We start from the raw sequence: 15,248 nt of genomic DNA, 5'->3' as shown, positions 1-15,248 counted from the left end.
AATGCAGCATTTTGACTTGTCTTGTTTGTGCTGTTTTTTCTTCTTTTATAGATTGTCTAATGTTGAGGCTCATTATTGTTTCTTAATCCATTCTCAACCGTATTTTGTAAGTAATTACCCCTTGTTAATTCTTGTTGGCTATTTGAATTGGGAAAAATCTGTTTTTGGTTGCAGATAATGTTTTCATTCTGTGTTTTTTCTGTCCTTGTTCTGTTCTTGCTCTTGAAAGATTAATTTCACTGCTTACAACACTGAAATGTGTTTTCTTTCAGCACATTAAAGATACAACAATTTCCTTTACTTCTCTTCCTGCCCTTGAAAATTCAGCTCTTAGGTTAATTGAAGTTCCTTTGTAGGCAACCTCCTTACACCTCTGGTTTTAAGTCTTTCTCTTCCTCTTTGGTTTACAACATTTCCACCATGCTCTGCCTAGGTGAGTAATTTCTTCCTCTTTCTCTCATTCTTTTTTAATATTAACTTGGTTAAACGGCATTCCTGGATCTATTCCTTCTCATATCTTATTTTATTTATTTATTTATTTTTTTAAATTTTTTTTTCAACGTTTATTTATTTTTGGGACAGAGAGAGACAGAGCATGAACGGGGGAGGGGCAGAGAGAGAGGGAGACACAGAATCGGAAGCAGGCTCCAGGCTCTGAGCCGTCAGCCCAGAGCCTGACGCGGGGCTCGAACTCCCAGACCGCGAGATCGTGACCTGGCTGAAGTCGGACACTTAACCGACTGCACCACCCAGGCACCCCTCATATCTTATTTTAAATTCAAGTTACTTATATGTCAAACTAGCTCATTTTTATCATCCACCTTTTTCAAGCATCCTTCCATTTACTATTCATACCCTGGCACATTGAACTTCTCAGATTCTTCTAAAGAACACATCCCTTATCAGCTGAAAAACCAGGTTAGCAATTTGCAGAGGGAAGTGTGTATAATCTGGCAATTTATGGACATATTCCAAAAGGGGTGTGGACACAAGTAGTTCTGGAGAAATTATTTGTCAGATTCTCAACTTCCATGTATAGTTTTTCTGAAGTTCCTTTGCTTAAGAACATACATACGAGCAAGGTATTAGAGGGTTCTCCTTTTCATTCTCAGTTCACATTTATCCTATACCCATTGTTTAGAATATAAACACATCTTGGATCTTATTATGATAACTTTCCTAGAGATGTAAATGTGAAATAAAGTGATAGAACTAGTAGGGTCACTGAAGTCTTTTTTTCTTTCTTTCTTTTTTTTTTTTTTGTTTGTTTTTTGGTTCAGGCACAATGAGTTACAGTCCCTCAACCATCTCACTATGAGTTGCATTTCCAAACACCATGTTAGTATTTTCTAATTACTCATAAAAATATATAAGAATTTATGCATGCATTTTGTTGTGGAGAAGCAATATAGGGTAATCCATAAAATACTTCAAGCCTAAAGATATGTTATAGTAAAATACAATTTTATAAAAGATGTGTGATACCAAACTACTATTAATACAAGTCATTTATAGAACAGAAAAAAAAGGTTAATGTCCTGAATATAAAGATAGTCTCAAATACAGAGGAAAAGGATAAAACCTAACAGAAAATAAAGAAGATATATAGACAGATCCATTAGAGATAAATGAATGAAAATTTCACTTTTACCTATAAAAATGTCAACCACATGCAAAATAAGAAAAAGTCAAATTAAAGCTCCACAAAGCATCAATTTTTACCTGTCGTATTGTCAACAGTCCAAAAGCCTGATGTAGAACTTTGCTGGTGAGGGCATGAGAAGGGAGGTATTCTTCTGCAGTATTGCTGGACACAGTGGTATAATTCCTGCATGAAATGGTAAAATTCCTATTAAAATAGCATAACTTCTATGGAAGAAAATTTAGAAATAGTTAGCGAAACATCACATGCATTTCGCTTTTGGCTCACTAATACCACTTGTATTATTTGATTCTGAAGGTTAACCTGCAACAACATAAAGAGATATGCATTCTTTCTGTTACAGCACTAATTGTAATAGCCCCACATAGGGGAAAAATCTTTGTTCATAATTAGGGGACTAGTTAAATAAACTATGATACGCTATAGTAAGCAAGGTAGAGTACTATGAAGTTCTAAACAGTAATACAAAATACCTCTTAATGGTATCAGAAGGAAACTACCAGAGGGTTAGGAAAAAATGCAAAATGGAGTTTTAAAAGTGCATTAAGGGGCGCCTGGGTGGCTCAGTCGGTTAAACGTACGACTTCAGCTCAGGTCACAATCTCACGGTCCGTGAGTTCGAGCCCCGCGTCGGGCTCTGGGCTGATGGCTCAGAGCCTGGAGCCTACTTCCGATTCTGTGTCTCCCTCTCTCTCTGCCCCTCCCCCATTCATGCTCTGTCTCTCTCTGTCTCAAAAATAAATAAACGTTAAAAAAAATTTAAAAATAAAAGTGCATTAAGTATGCCCCAATTCTTACATATGGGTAAAGGAGAGAACCGGATGGAGGGCACAAAATTATAAGATAGATATTTCTGAATATATTTATCTTATACTTGTTTTGGGAACCATAATAATTTATTAAAAAATTAAACACATTAATGACTTTTTTTAAACAAAAGCAATGCCTACAAATTAAAAGCAAAGTAAAACTAAAGAATCCAACTATATAGTAAATTCATGACTTAATCATACAGAAAGGAACAATTTCAGATGATTTAACCCAGTAAAATAACTTGATATACATAAGAAGATAGACACCGAGAGGAAAAATGTTAAAAATGAAAAGTTTTAAAATACAAAATTTAATACTGTTTAGTTTTTATAACTTTGGTGATAGTGCTGGCATTTGGAAGGCCACTAGTCAATGTTTACCAAGAAAACACCCAAATACAAACACAAAGTTACGTTTAGTAAATTGCTGGCAAGGAAAGTACACACTGGAGGAACCATGGAATATCGGAGCAAGAGAGAGTTGGGAGATGTTTGTTATGTGATTTATTGTTACATAATATGTTAAAGTTTTTGGAGGAAGTCTGGGAAAACAATTAGCTCTTGACTGACTAGGACAATTCAATGATTGGTTGTCTTAATACATTTTATTAAAAGACTGGAGGAATATCACCTGGCTAGGGTTATCATTGTTAATAAGCCAGCAGTAACTTATATGAGCTGGAGGAAAGAGATACTAGGTTATTAATGTGATTGTATATTGACCTTGTTTAGATGTGATTACTATATATTTTTTATAATTTTCTTTTTTTTTAATTTATTTTGAGAGAGACAGAGAGAATGAGGGCAGGGGAGGGGCAGAAAGAGAGGGAGAATCTCAAGCAGGCTTCATGCTGTCAGCACAGAGACTGATGTGGGGCTCGAAATCACAAATCTGTGAGATCATGACCTGAGCCAAAATCAACAGTTGGATGTCACACTGGCTGAGCCACACAGGCACCTCTGTTTAGAGGTAATTACTGAGATATCTTGTTTCCATATTCTTGCATGATCAAGTAGGGAATCCTGTCTGATTATTGTTAATGCTCCCTGGAAATTATTCCTCTTCAGGATGAAAGATCATGGCCTAGCTGTCCTCTGTTGGCTCCCAGACAAAATTTCCCCCTCTCAATCTTCCTACTTTAACCAAGGACAAATGAAGAAAAAGGGCAGAGGAGTTTAACCTGTAGGGTTCAGACCTACGATGTTCCTCATATTTTGTGGTCTGGGGATTGTAAGGGAACATTGTCTGCTGTTGGACTAGACTTACACATTTTTGTTTCTTTTGTTGCATGACTATCTATTGAAGAGTCTGATGTAATGTCAGCTCTAGAGTGCTAGAGACAATTTTTCATTTGCCTTTTATTTCTGTACTTCCTATTAGAAGAGGCATGGATAGTTTTTGTAGTTTTGCACTTAATTTTTAAGAATATTTGTATAAAGAGACAACCTATGGGAAGTAACAACATTTGTGAACCATATGTCTGATAAGAGGTTAATATCCAAAATATATAAAGAACTGACACAAATCAATGTCAAGAAACTAAATGAACTGGTTAAAACGTGGGAAAAGTATATCAATAGACATTTTTCCAAAGAGGGTATAAAAATGGCCAACAGCACATGGAGAATTTCTCAACAGCACTGATCATCAGGAAAATACAAATCAAACCCAGAGAGATATCACCTCTCACTTCTTAAGAGTATTATTATCTAAAAGGCAAGAGATAACAAGTGGTCAGGATGTGGAGAAAAAGGAACCCTGTGCACTCTTTGTGGAAAGGTAAGTTGGTGCAGCCACCATGGAAAACAGTATGGAGGTTCCTCAATAACCTGACAAGAGAAGTACCATACGATCCAGCAATCCTACTTCTGGGCATATAAACAAAGGAAATGAAATCAGGATATCAAAAAATTACCTGTATTCCCATGTTCATTGTAGCATTATTCATAATAGCCAAATATGGAAACAGTCTAAGTGTATGTCAATGGACAAATCAATAAAGAAGCTGTGATATACACATTGGAATATTGTTCAGCCATAAATAAAAAGGAAATCCTGCCTTTTGTGACAACATGGGAGGGCATTGAGTCTATTATGCTAAGTGAAATAAGCCAGATAGAGAAAGACAGGTACTGTTATCACCTCACTTATATGTGGAAACCTAAATATAAAGTCAAACTCATAAAAGCAGAGAGTAGAATAGTAATTACTAGGGGCTGAGGGTGTCAGGGAAATTGGGAGATGTTGGTCTAAGGCAGTTATGGAGGATGAATAAATCTAGAGGTCTAATGTACAAGCATGATGACTATACGTAATACTATATTGAACACTAGAAATATGCTAAGAGAGGTGATTGCAGGTGCACTCATCACACACAACAACCAGTAACTATGTGAGGAGATGATACGTTAATTAGCTGAACTGTAGTCATCATTTCACTATGTATATGAACATCAGTCATCACGTTGTATACCTTAACTAAATAAAGTTTTTATTGAAAATATTTATAAATAAGTGAACAAAGAATATCTTTATAGCAAAATGCCTTGAAAGATAGAGATGGTGTCTACTCACATAGCAAAGTGCTATCCACTCTAATAAAGATACTGTTTACTTATGGGGCAGAGTTGTGAAGACTACTTGCAGTCACTTAAAAGACCATTTGGTGGTAACTCAACAAAAAGATTTTCAGCTTGGATGCAAACCAATGGTATGTGTATCATTCATGCGGGCCAACCTCTGTAACTTGGGTGCAAAGGGAATGACGTGAATGTGGAATTTTTGTCATGAGCTATGCCCTGAATAATAAAGTCCTCATCTCTGATTGCGAGTCTCATGTCTTCTGCCAGCATCCACAAAAAATGGCAAACAACTCTGGTTAGCTTACAGGTAGGGTAAAATCTTAGATTCTTCACAGTTCTTGTCAAGTAATATTTAAGACTTTAAAAAAAAGGTATAGGGGTGCATGGGTGGATCAGTCAGTTAAGCGTCCAACTCTGGCTCAGGTCATGATCCCATGGTTCAAGAGTTCAAGCCCTGCGTCAGGCTCTGTGTTGACAGCTCAGAACCTGGAGCCTGCTTCAGATTCTGTGTCTCCCTCTCTCTCTGTCCCTCTCTCACTCTGTCTCTCTCCCACTCAAATAAATAAATAAATAAATAAAAATTTAAAAATGTATAAACCATTACATGTAATTACCTCAACCAAATTATTATTAATATTCATGATAGTAAACCAAGGGCCTGAAACCCAAGTCAAAATGAACACACATCTGACAGTTCTTCTGGGTTAGTTCTAGAGACAAGACTTTTCTTTCCATGTAGTCATGGATCTTTCATTTGATTTACAGATGATAAGTTTATCATCTATCTATCTATCTATCTATCTATCTTTCTACCTATTAACCTTCCTACCTATGTATCTATCCGATTTTCTAAAATATTTACAAAAACACATAGGCAAATGAATTTTAATTACTTGATAAAGAAATATTGTCTACCTAAGGAGAAGTACATTAGTGGGTTAGTGGTCACAGACAATATTGGCCATGCACATATCATTTACCATAACAAGAGTGAGTTAAATATTGTTTACTTAAGTCATGTAGGTTTTCTGAGAGGACTTAGATAGGTTTTGACTAAAAATCCTGGAGGGAACACAGTGGAATGGCATAACAGACTACACAATTTGGGTCCCCACCTTAAGTAAGTCTGGTTCTGCTGTAATGATTTTAGCAGAAATATTTTATTTGACTTGTAATCAAAATTTATACAGTAGTGAAGGGTTAGATTAATAATGTGAGGGAAACACAAATTTTATAGGGAGCCTATGGGAGAAAATCCATCTTCTAAAAAGATTTCATCAGAATTAAAATTTTGTAGGAGATCATCAAATGGGGATGACAAATTCAATAATTGCTCAAATTCAGTGTAGTATCTGTGGTTATAGAAAAATGCACATGTGTCTTGCCTTTCCTAAGATGGTTGAAGAAACCCTTAAGGGATTCAAAGTAAAGAGTAAAAATAGGTGCAAGTATTAAGACAAACAACAAAGAAAAATAAAAAAACCCAAACAACATTTAAGAGACTGCTGAGAAGCGCCACTACTTAATTAATACTAGGTAAGATTAGTAGTAAACCAAAGAGGGGGGGAAAAAAGGAGCGAATCTACCAGAAAAACAATCTAGTTCCATCAACTTGGGTAAGATGTATGTATATCATGTCAACAGCTGCTTGATAAAAGCATTCAGGGTTAGGTTTCTTTCTCCCAATGTTCATAAAGTTCTGGAGGACTCTTAAGAATCCCTCATCTCAGCTTTTCATGAACAAATGAAAGGCCAATGATCTATAAAAGAGAGCAAATACCTTTTGATCTAGGAAGCAAGAATCCAAGGATTAGCATCCTATGGCTGTATCATTGCCATAGTTAACAGTTCTTGTCAAGGTCTTTTCCACTGAGACACAAATACACTCTAGGATGTTTCTATCACAAGACAGTCTTCCAATTTCAGGCCAGGTAAATGCTAGGTAAACATTTTCAGTGTCTTGAAAATGCTCTTCTATACAGTGATCATAAAACTGTATGCACCATATGAGTTTTTTGCAGTAGTTAGCCATACTATTTTGCATTAGGGAAGTCTAAGATCAGTAGAAAAATTATCAAATTCATGATGCAGCCTGTTATTAACTCACAAGGGAAGAGGTTATGGCAACAGGTTTAGGCCACAGGAGTTCCAGAGCCCCTGGGAACTTTGCCAAATTTTAGTTTTAAATGTATTCTTTTCTTGTATTGTTCCTGAAAACTATGAAAAATGAATTTTTTGGGTTAAAATACAAGGATTTAAAAAGTTCTTCAATAACTGCCCCAGCGAAAGGTAGCTTTCCAGTAGTAGAACTCCTCAATCCATTCTTAGAATAAGCAAATCAAGACCATAGGATACTAGAACATATTGACTATCTGGTTGAATATTAAGTATGTTTTCTTTTTCTAAATGCAAGTTGGAGATAATATAGCCAACTGAGCTGATTTAACTTCTGGGAAAAGTTAAATATTTCAAGGACCTAAAATCTGATGCTTAACATGGTCTTTCTTTGGTCAGAAGTCAAGATAGAAATTGATGTTTCTTCTTGACAAACCTTTAATTGTAATCGATAACTTATTTACTATGTGATATGACTAGAAATTCAGTGTTTACTTTATTTACTTTTCAGACCCAGGTCTAGAGTTAGTTGTTTCTAAACTTTTTTTTAACGTTTATTTATTTTTGAGACAGAGAGAGACAGAGCGTGAATAGGGGAGGGGCAGAGAGAGAGGAAGACACAGAATCTGAAACAGTCTCCAGGCTCTGAGCTGTCAGCACAGAGCCCGACACGGGGCTCGAACTCACGGACTGCGAGATCATGACCTGAGCCGAAGTCGGATGCTTAACCGATTGAGCCGCCCAGGCGCCCCTAGAGTTAGTTGTTTCTCATAAGACTTTTGGTTTAATTGGAAACTGGTACATAGAGGCCACAATCTGATCACTAAATGAGTTTACGAATGCTGACTTGACCTTTGTTTCTATTCCTATTCAGCAGGTACAACTATAAAGTACATACTTAAAAAAAAATTAAAATACATTGGGAATTTTTGTTGATACTGTGAACTCAAATTGTATCCATCTTATACTTATATCTTTTTTTTTCTCCAAGAAATCTAGTTATCATTCCAACCAACATATTAATCATTTCTATTATCTCCCAAATAATTTCCACAGTCTGACAACATAATACTAAGAAGAAAAAGCAAAGAAAGAAAGAACAGTGACAGCAACAACAACCCTGCCAGCCAACAGTTGGCCACTTGGCCAGTGGGAACCAGTCTCTAGGCTATGATGTTTCCTCTTGATCATAAGTCATTTCTAAAAAATATCAGCAATAATCAGACACATTTTGACTATGGTAGAACAAGAAAAAACAAGATGACTCTTTAAATCTTGTCTGGACACACAACCAAGGACACTGACATTCTTTAAATAAACATACTCATCTCTCAGGTAACATGTCTGACTACTCTCATTTCTGACAACCCCAGCCTTGCAATGTTACTGCTTCCTCTTGATAAGGATTACTAATATATCTAATCTCCTAAATGCTGCAATTCCCAGCAGATCCCATTTCAGCAATGACTTCCTTTTCTTTGAATTCTACTAAGATTTATGATGAGTCATAATTATATAGTAATCACCTTATAATTCCCTCTGACTGGGACACTCCATTTCTGTGGTAAATTCTTGTTTTCTATGGCAAGTTAATAAAGTCACGTGATGACAAGTGTTTTCTTGGTGTTCTTTGACTGATGGACTTCAGCAAAACTAGAGTTTCCACTAGGATTTGTCTGAAACCCTTGCTGTTATGAACCAGATCTCTTGTTTCAGTAGAGACCCTCTGCATCTCTACTAGTTCAAAGGGAAGCCCACCTCTCTCAAACCTACAAGGGAATTTGCCTGGGTTCTGATGTTTACATTGAGACTATCAGAATTGGTCTTCCTTTGTCCTAGCAAAATATAAAATCAATATTCCTTAAGAAGGCAATCTGTATTTAAAGGAAATATTGACAAAAATGGACCTAAAATCTGGGTCACATTTGAATCTGTGCACCATTGTTAAAAATTTCACAAATCCTAGGACAACAAGAGAAAAGTTGATATTGATAGTTTCAGATTTATCCTTGGTACTTCATTCCTTCCTATTATTTCATTTCTCTCTTGCCTCTCTATCAATCTGTCCATTCTTTTGGTAGAGGTAGCAGATATGAAAATTTTGCTGAAAATAGCTAGTTGGCAAGGCCATGAAAATGATTTAGAAGTTAATGAAACTTTAAGGGGAAACAAGCAAAAAAAAAAAAAAAAAACAAACAAACAAAAAAAACAAACCAAACCATCTTTCTGACATGGGTAGTTGTCATTAATGTAAATAAAAGGATTAGTGAAAGTGTAGTAGTTCCATTCTTGCTAAAAGTGAAGAGAAAATGTTAAATGGATAATACTTTATGTACATTTACTCCTCTTTAAATTTCTTCCTTCTAAAAGCTTGAACTGAAAGAAGAAAAATAATTTAATCATGATTTTTTTTAAATTATGGCCATGGTTACTAGGTTTCAAAATAAGAAAACCAGGGCATGCAGATTTTGGCCTGATTGAGTCCTTGAAATGTGGTCATTAATTTAGAAGTGTATAAATTATTAATATTTCATGGAATATTTGAAATACTAGAATTAAACTTAGAAAATTATAGTAAGTTAACAATGTTGATTCAAAGACAATTCCATTTTTCTTCCCTGGTTTTGATATATAAAAATAATGTAATGACAATATTGTACTACAACAAGAATAGGGTTAAATTACATACAAACACCTTCTAAATTATATCAATTTTATGAGTCAAATATGCTATAATTGTTTTCTTATGTCTAAGGTTTTAAAAAAGATAATAGTTTGTGGTTAGCTATATGGAATTATAATAAAGGATATTTTGGAAGTGTTTAAGCTTGTGAAATGTCATAATAATACAAACAATTTAAAAAGTGTTAGTGAAATTGTGTATACAGGCCTTCCTGTTGACTTTAAAAACTTAGAAAATGTTAAATTGAGTTAATTAAAATATAATCTTAGGATAGCTTTCCAATTTCTAAATAAGAATAAGAAACAAATCAGTGATCACTGAACCTAGTTATAATTTATTCTTATTTAGTAGTAAAGCTGTAAAACTTTGTACAAATGCCTTCGAATATTATTATAATTATTATTATTTTTGTCACCTTGAAATTTAAGTGATATGAAATTTTTGGTCATGAAAAAAAATTGTTCATGTTTCCTTTTGTCTAGTTTTCTCTTGTGTTTGGAGAAAACAGAGTGAATTGCTTTGGGTTAAAGATTTTAATTAATGTGAATACTTGAAACTAAGCAAGTGTTAAAACCACAGGATATATATGTTACAGACAGTTATAAATGTGTAGACAGGCAAATTATCCCCTTATTGAGGTAATAGTCATAATTTATTAAAACAGTAAATGCATTATTAAATAATATTGCCTTATTTTACATAGTTGTTACATATGTTGATAGATAGTTGTTAGTTATTTAAAATGTTAAAAGCTTTAAATTGATCTATTTATAGATTTATAAATTTTACATATCTACATTATATGTGTGTACATGTAAATTTATAGGTCTATGTGATTAATATTAGAAAAGGTGGCTAATAAATCCTTTTCTGCAAATTGTTACTTAAATAATAGCCAAAAAACAAAAAGAGAATGAGAATTTAGTTCCTTTTTTCAAAAATAACTAGCCACTTTGTGGCTACATAGCAGAGTTTACTTTTTATTATCCAAATATTGCTAACTTTCTATACTTCTGGCATGTTCTTGAATCCCTATTTTTAAAGGCAAAGTTTACAAATAATTGTTTCTTATCACTGTGCATTATGAAAATATTAACTTTATTTCTTTTACATATTTATGACTTAAGTGTATATCTTGTCTCCTTTAAAAACTCGTTTGCGGGGCGCCTGGGTGGGTTAAGCGTCCAACTTCAGCCAGGTCACGATCTCGCGGTCCGTGAGTTCGAGCCCCGCGTCGGGCTCTGGGCTGGTGGCTCGGAGCCTGGAGCCTGTTTCCGATTCTGTGTCTCCCTCTCTCTCTGCCCCTCCCCCGTTCATGCTCTGTCTCTCTCTGTCCCAAAAATAAATAAAAACGTTGAAAAAAAAATTAAAAAAAAAAAAATAAAAACTCGTTTGCCTTTCCTAAATTCAGACTCAGGATTCAGAAGAATCAACTGTTTTGCCATCTTCTACAACTAAATCATCTTTTAGTTTCCTATGATGACTAGGAAGAATTATAAAGGTTTACTGATCCATGTAATTAAGGAGAGGGTGTCAGGGTGCCTGGGTGGCCTACTTGGTTAAGCATCCGACTCTTAGTTTTGGCTCAGGTCATGATCTCAAGGTTCGTGAGTTCAAGCCCCAAATAGGGCTCTGGGCTGACACTGTGGAGCCTGCTTGGGATCTTCTCTCTCTCCCTCTCTCTCTGCTCCCACCCCCACCCCACCCCCTGCTTGTACTATCTCTGTCTCTCTCAAAATAAATAAATAAACTTTATTATTTTTTTATAAATAAATAAACTTTAAAAAAATAAAGAGAGGGTGTTAAAAACAGTTACATTTGTCTGGCATGAAATTGTATCTAATGCAAAACTAACATGAAAGGCCTTTTGTTCATCAGACTTATAACAAAACAGCAGACAAATCAAAAGAGAAATGCGATCTTCCTCATGTTAACTATGATTAAGTACAATGTATTAACAGAAATACAGTAATTATGAACTTCCTGGACTAAAAGCAGAAAGACTATAAAATCACTTTCTTTAAAAATATTTTATTTTTAGATTTCTTTCTAGGTTTCAGCCAATCAGGAGCAATCATAATATACCATATGGAAGAAATTAAAGGCCCTGGAGATTTGTTAATGCTGTCATTGTTTATTTGCCTTCACACCTTAGTAACACCCTGACTCCAGCTAGTTTTCTCTTACCTGAATTAAAAACAAATCTGTGATTGTTCAACCTCATTTAGGAAATGAGCTTTGCCATTGGGAGACTCCGTGGACAGCTTGACTAACCAGTTAAACGTAAGGCAGAAAAGGGGCTGTCATGCCAAAATTTGCAAAGCTATTTGCCAGATGAATTATCAGTTGGAGGAGTCACAAAAAATAGAGATTGTTGATTTAAAGGTTCTCTTTTTTCTGGTCAGTATTATGTAGATCTGAGGGAGGGATACCCAGTAATTGCATTAGATGGTTCTGATTCACAGCACCATTAATTGTTGTGAACTGAGTAAGAGCAGAATACCCCGGAATTAGTGTGTATGCAGTGGTAGTATAAGCAGGAGGGGGAAACAACAAATCTCTCAAGTGAGAGTTCATCAAGTACAAGTTTATGTAGTTGAATGCAAGTTTTGTTACGTGACACTGGCTCCTACAGAAAGCCCGCGGGTAGCACGTGATCTCTAGGGTCAGGAATTTATGCAAGTAGCTTTTGGCAAGGAGAATAAATGTGTAATTTTTAAATTAAATTCTATATAGTCTAGCCAAGTGGACTTTTAGCAGAATTCTCCATTACGTTTAAGGAAGTCTTCTTAAGTGAGAATAAGGTGTATATATATTTTTTACCTCTTATTTATAAGAACAGTCTACAAATAGTCACATGCGTTTTATAAGGATCTTATGAATCCCCCATTTTTGTTTGTTTCTTATTTTTGAGGGATCAGCTATATACCTTAACACTCTCAAATGATCTCTATATATTCTTCCTTCTTGAGTTATGGTATGACTAGTGTTTCAAGTTATCAGTCTATGTTCCACATCACTCTCAGATTTTCCTTCTTTTTGCTTATCAACTTACATTCAAGGATTTTTTTTCTGGTTCAATATTTTAGCACATTAATTCTAATCCATGGGGTTCCGGTATACACCAAGGAGCCTAATAGTTACATTATATATTCTTACTCCTAACTTTTTCTTTTAAAATGTAATAAAGGTATTTTTCATTCTAAGATTTTCAGCTCATTCCTTTTCAGAGTGCCTTTTAAAAAAAATTAAATTTTGAGATGGCTTTATTTCATTCAAAGCCTCTTGCCATTGTGTCTTGCCAGCTCCCCAACTTTATTTCCATCTCTCTCCTTCTCGTTCAGTAGGATCCAGTCCTACTTGGTCCCTTCTTTTCTTAACACACCAAACTTGCTGAGTGAAATAAGTCGGGCAGAGAAAGACAAATATTGTATGACCTCACTTACGTGTGAGCCTGAAAAAAAACAAAAACAAAAACTCAAAGGGATCAAATTCATGGTTATAAGTGGTGAGAGTGGAGTGAGGTGGGGAAACGAAATTGGATGAAGGGTGTCAACGGCACAAACTTTCATTTCTAAGATAAAGTACTGGACTGTAACATACAACATGGTGACCACAGTTCTCACAACTGCATGCAAGAGCGTACATCCTCATAGTTCTCATCACAAGGGAAAAATAAAAGTCTTTCTCTCTCTTTTTTTTTTAATCTATATGAGATGATGAATGTTAACTAAACTTATTGTGGTAATCAGTTCATAATATATGTAAATTGAATTATTATGCTATACACCTTAAACTTATACAGTGCTGTATGTCAATTATACCTCAATAAAATATTTTTCAACAACATCTGTTCTGGCAATAACATGCATAAGACTGAAATATACTTGTTAATAAAATGAATAATAAGGAATAGAATGAAGAGCATGAAGAATAACATTGATACAGATTAAGGGAACTCATTAGCAAAGTCTACATGGAACATTTTTTTTTGGAATAGGTAGTGAATTATTCATGGTGTTAGTTTATTGTATGTTTTCCTGAAGTAATTTTACACAGAAGATTTACAGCTCTCTTCAATCTATGGATTACTTTATTGCATTCAAATATATCATTATTATTCTTTCCATTTTACAAAACAATGGAGGCATTGCCAGGGTGAGTAAGCTCATATCGAGTAAGATACTGGGAAGAGTATTGAGAAAGATGATTAAATAAGGTCTGAAATTCATGTATGATACTCTTTCATTTTCTGATATTGTCAAGAAAGTTACCTTTCAAAATGAGTAGGTGTGTTCCCATCAATAGACATCTTTAATTAAAATGTAGCCTCTTAAATAGGAAGAAAAGAAAAGAAAAAAGAGACTCATGCAGGAGATGTTTAAGTCAAAGATATAATTCAAGATGGATGTGAAATGTGCATTCTAATCAAAGTGTAATAATAAGACTGAAATAAGATTAAATTGCAATCAAAAGCAATTAAGTGCGGATGTTTAAACATATTGACTTATCTTGACTTTGTTATATCTGTATCATTTTCAAGAGTATTATTTGCATCTAATTGAGGGAATCAAATTGTTACCCAAAATTCAAATAATTACAATTTCAAAAATCCTTTTATATTGACATGCCTTCTACATTGCAATGACTATCTAAGCAACTGTCTTGTTACTTGGTGGATAAATGCATTCCCAAATATGAATTTGGGAGAAATGTAAAAATAATACAGAAACTATGAATAGTTTCTGATATTATTTGCTAAGGCTAGTGATAACTCAGGGCTTATTTTTCTAAGAATAATTATCATTAAGGTTTATATGTTTTTATTTAACAGTCCTGAATAAATGTTTTTCAAGGATGATTATTTTCCTTTACCCCCTCATTTTCTCTGTAATGGTGATATTACAATAATGTTACAACAACTTACCTAATTCCCCAATTTTGAGGCTTATATTTTTTAGTGTAACGTTATTTACACTTTCTTAGCTTGAAAAGACATTAGAGATTAGTTAAGTTCAACAATTAACACCCAAATCCTAATATTAACTTTGGTTCTATTGCCAGAATAATTAATGCTTGCCTTGACTTGTCAGGGTCTACTATCCTTCAAAGTCAAACACTAGAAAGATAGCAATAGTCTGTCACTCATTAACACCTCTGAAAACTATAGTGCACTATGTGTGCTTGTATTCACTTCACGGTACTAACTTGACTGAATTCCTAAGTTTGCTCATTATTATTATGATTAGTAATTTAGCATTTCATTTTACAATCAGTGAGATGGCAATCAGTGGAATCAGGGTCTGGTGAACAAATTAAACCCTGGTGTTTCTCCTGTATGGTCTTAGATGTCACAGGACTTCTAATGTGGAAATGTCGTCTCCTCTGCATG

The 15,248-nt window shown here is 34.5% G+C and overlaps 1 long non-coding RNA gene across 1 annotated transcript in view; it reads right to left on the bottom strand.

Moving 5' to 3' along the window:
• Positions 1–1,721: 1,721 nt before the first annotated feature.
• The window catches only part of LOC147581461 (uncharacterized), a 46,437-nt gene continuing 32,910 nt past the window's right edge, over positions 1,722–15,248 (bottom strand). Inside the window, exon 3 of the long non-coding RNA XR_015249673.1 lies at positions 1,722–1,828. This is a non-coding gene — a long non-coding RNA (uncharacterized LOC147581461). The remainder of the gene's footprint in view (positions 1,829–15,248) is intronic.

This window comes from Puma concolor, chromosome B1, assembly GCF_028749965.1.
Source record: "Puma concolor isolate L17-30 chromosome B1, mPumCon1.1.hap2, whole genome shotgun sequence".
NCBI lineage: Eukaryota > Metazoa > Chordata > Mammalia > Carnivora > Felidae > Puma > Puma concolor.
Note: the sequence above shows the minus strand (reverse complement) of the source record. Positions and strands in the feature narration are given on the sequence as shown.